This window comes from Culex pipiens, chromosome 3 (assembly GCF_016801865.2).
Source record: "Culex pipiens pallens isolate TS chromosome 3, TS_CPP_V2, whole genome shotgun sequence".
Taxonomy (NCBI): domain Eukaryota; kingdom Metazoa; phylum Arthropoda; class Insecta; order Diptera; family Culicidae; genus Culex; species Culex pipiens.
This window is the reverse complement of record NC_068939.1, coordinates 176991881-176996561: the sequence shown is the minus strand read 5'-3', so window position 1 is coordinate 176996561 and position 4681 is coordinate 176991881.

Here is a 4681-nt window from a genome sequence, read left to right as displayed (position 1 = left end):
CGGAATTCTGAGTACGCCATCAAATCGGGCGTCTAATTTTACATAAAAGTACCTTTGACACCAAATTTCTATCTCATCACCGTTTCAGACTGCAAATTATTGAAAAACACCTCTTTTTTCGCATGTTCAAAAATGGAAAGGGTCGTACCGCCCCTCCGTCACAAGATATCAAAAAACGGACCTCGGATTCGTGATCAGGGACAAAAGTTACCCCTTATGACAAAGTTTCACGCAAATCGAAGAGGGGTCGGGGCAACTGCTGTGTGAGTTGGCGGAGAATTACCCATATTTGAATCAACAAAACATTTTGTTGATTTGAAAATCAAGATTTTTGTTGAATCAACGCTAAACGTCAAAGCAACTTTTTCAAAACAACAAAAGATTTTTGTGGAATTGAGAAAATAAAGGTTTGATTCAACGCAAAATCGGCGTTGATTATATTCAACAAAATTTTTGTTGAAGCAAACCTAGTACAGGCTGATTCTACAAAACATATTTCTGCGTGATGTAAAAGTCAAGCTCATATATGCGTTTACCCTTTCCATTCTTCTTCGGTTTGATGGCCGAGAGGGCTAAGGTGCCAGTCCTTACTGTTGGTGCTGGGTTTGAGTTCAGTCTGTTGCAACTGTTTTTGTGTGTTTTCATAATTGTACATGCAGTATTTTGCGTTTTTTCACACAGGTGATATTTATGCTTGCGATTTTACCATCGGATATTTCACTATGTAATTAGAAAAAAATATTGGATGTTTTTGAGTTTTTAAACGATGTTGGGAAAGGTAGTATGGGTATACCGTCCTACACATTTTTTCGGTTTAATTCCGAAATGAATTCCATATAAAAATCCCCATTCATTTAATCGAGAAGCGTAATCGATCTTTTGTTATGGCTTTTAATATTTATTTGCCTTCTTCTTCAAACTTAATTTCTCGATGTTATTTTATTCGCCTTTCAAACAAATATAAAGCACTCGCACGCGGCCACACAACAATAGTACTACCGGGTCAATGGATATGTTTTTCAAATGAACTCGTGTGCATTTCCGCTCGGAAAACAGATGAGTGCTTTTCTCTTTGGTCGCGCTTTTTTTGTCGGTTTTTTTCTGTCATATATATTGATTAAATTTATTATGCCGCACTAATGAAAAGGTTGAATTCGCACAACGAGATCGTCCCTTTTGTTTGTCCGCAGGACAAACCGAACTTGATATGTTGTACCTTTAGAACAATTTTTAAAATGTTTATGCAAGTTCCAGTTAGAAGGTTTCACATGGACAAAACCCTTTGAATTTCCCTGCTGTGCGTATATTTTTTTTTTCAACCGCCACCGCAACACGCGCTTTTCCGATAATGCGTTCGGAATCCATTTCCCCACGTGTCAACGAGTGTCACGCAAAAGTGCGCGGTGCCGATTCTTTTTTTTTATCGCCACCGTTGAACCGTGTGGAAGCCCCACACGTGGGATGTGCAATAACGCTCGAGTTGGCTTTTGTTTGTCAATATTTTTATCACTCTTATGCGCGGAAAAGGTGGGGGGGGGTCACTCGAACCGTAATTAATTCGCTGAAATTTTGCCACCCCGGAACATGTCCGGTAATGATGTGCGAACTCGGTACGAGTGCGTGAAGTTCTGCGGGGAGTCGGAAATGTCCGATTGGATTTCAGCTTTTGTGGGTGGTTTGAAGAGAGGAGGAGGGAGGTGGGTCATTATGACACGAGTTTAAACGGGATTGGAGAGCTTTTTTGGATTCGATTCGAGTGGAACTGGATGGAAATTGTGTGGTTCGTGTTTATTCGAGGTAAAACAATAAGGGCTTCAAATGGGATAAAAAGGTTCAAGGGGTTTCGCGACTTGGTATTTTACTTTAAAATCCTTTTTTTTGTTTTAATGTCGTTTTGGAAGGTTTTCGGCCGAAGTCGGGTCATATTTCAAACGACTCCAACTCCAGCCTTCAACAAATTGTAGGCTCCAACTCCGACTTGACATATTCTTCATTGTTTCAATTTTCTCACTTTTAGGGTGACATTTACATGAAGCACATTTTCGTTCCACGCATAATTGACCCATGTCATTTTTATACGTTTTTTTAAAGCATTTTTCTCAGTTGCGCTTTTTTTAACATGGGACAAATATGCCTGGAACGGCAGCACAGGGACTATACAAGTCATCTTGGTTTCCAAATACCAATATGAAACTAAACTATTTTTTAAAACTACATTGATTTTTTCAAGAAGAACATGGAGCTCAGCTAATGGTCCAATTTCCATGAAACATTCGTGAAATTTTCCGATATTTTCGAAAACATTTTTTTTTGTTGGAGTAAGACTAACATTTTAAAGGCAAAACATTCAATATAACGCCCTTTTGAATTGTTAGTCTTTGCCAAACATTGAATATTACGTCCTTCTGAAATGTTAGTTTTGATTAAAAAAAATATTTTCGAAAATATCAGGAACTAAGGGTCGAATCAACAAAGTTCAAATATGCAAAATTTAGAGAATTTTCTTAGCTTTTAGAAAATATATATATTTTTTTTTTCAAAAGTTGGCAAACATGTGCACTTATTAAAAAAAATAGTTGAACCATTTTCAAAATCAAAAATGTTAAATTGACTATAACTTGAAAATGGTACACTGTATCAAAATTTCACCACAATACTTTTTAATTGCAAATTTAATTTACATCAAAAAATAAAGTTGAAAAATCTTTGCGACCGAAATTTCGATTTTTTAAAAAAATCAGTAATGTTTCAAAATTTCATAACTCGATCAAAGGTTTTTTGCACATTCTAGAAATTTCTAAAAAGTTGGCATTTGATGTCCTCTAAAACATATAAAAAAGAACATTAAAAATAGTGTTTCTTAGCAAATCAAGTTTTTGTGACAAAAAGTAAAATTAAAAATCATCATATTTTTTTACCCTGAATCATTTTTTTTTTTCAATGCAGTCCTTATAATAACTACAACTTTGCCGAAGACACCAAATCGATCAATAAATTGCTCAAAAGATGCAGATTTTTGAATTCTTATACATCAATTTTGTATGGACAGTTGTCAAATTTGTATGGAAAATTATATGGACAAACTATTTGCTCTATTTTCAAACAAATAACTATTACTGGATTAATAAATCATATTATTTATCATTAATTATAAAGAATCAAGGCTGTTGCAAATATTTCTTAAATTATATGTCCCTTGCCCGGGCCAAAGTAAAGGGGGGGGGGAGGGGGAGGGGGGGCAAAAAATAAATTTGAGATAAATTGCTATGGTTTCAATATTTCAATACTGTACATCAGTCGTACAGTCGTTTTAAAATCATTAGATTTCAAAAATTTGAAAAAGAAAACCTTTGCATCGACATTTCACAAATATTTTTAAATTGGGTAAATCTATTTTTTTTTTTTAAAAAAAAAAGGCCTATAAGCTATTGTGTTTCATAACATTAGAGGACCTTTCAAAAGACTCTAGAAATCATACTCGTGTGATTATCAACGTACGGAAAGGCATTTTAAATTGTTTTCTGTTGATTGCAATTAGAATTTTTAAGCTACTGGGAAAAATATTTTGTATTCTCCCCGATTCTTGGGGGCAATATTGGAGGGCGACATAAATTAAAAAAAAAAATTTGCAACGGCCTAAAAATTTTCAACTCAGAAAACAAGACTGCAACCACATTGTACGAATCGAGTTATGTAACCGTAGAAATTGAAGTTATGATTTTTACTATTCATGTTAAAAAAGCGATTAAAGATAAATCGAAAATTTAAATGCTCAAATTTCGCAATCGCAAAATCAAAAACAACAAAGACTGTTGCATCAGTTGCTAAACCGAGGTGAGCCTGCACACATACCACATTGTAACCCCAACCGGGGTCGGTGTTTGGGATCTTAACGGTTTGCGATTCCTAAAGTATCAGTTATCAGTATTACCAAAGGTTGTTCTGCTAACTCACCCGATATATCTCTGAAAAAAGGTTAGCTCAATTAAATTAGCTTTTTTATTCATAGTCCCGAATGGATAATCCCCATTTTCAATTATCCGATGTAAAAATCTTTACCGTTTTGCCTTCCTCACTGAGGTAAGGCTATAATTCGCTCTAAAAATGAACTTTCTATTAAAAGCTCCTAGACCTACCTTCATGTATACATATCGACTCAGAATCGAAAACTGAACAAATGTCTGTGTGTGTGTGTATGTGTGTGTGTATGTGTGTGTGTATGTGTGTGTATGTATGTATGTGACCAAAATTCTCACTGAGTTTTCTCAGCACTGGCTGAACCGATTTTGATCGAACCAGTTGCATTCGACTTGGTTTAGGGTCCCATACATCGCTATTGAATTGTTTGAAGTTTCGATAAGTAGTTCAAAAGTTATGTATAAAAATGTGTTTTCACAAATACCCGGATCTCAATTATATGCATGTAAACGATGTCCGGATCCATCATCCGACCCATCGTTGGTTAGGTAATTGAAAGGCCTTTCCAATGAGTTCAAGACATTGAAGATCTGGCAACCCTGTCTCGAGTTATGACCACTTAAGTGATATTTATATACTTTTTTGAAGCCGGATCTCACTTAAATGTATGTAAACTATGTCCGGATCCATCATCCGACCCATCGTTGGTTAGGTAATTTAAAGGCCTTTCCAATGAGTTCAAGACATTGAAGATCTGGCAACC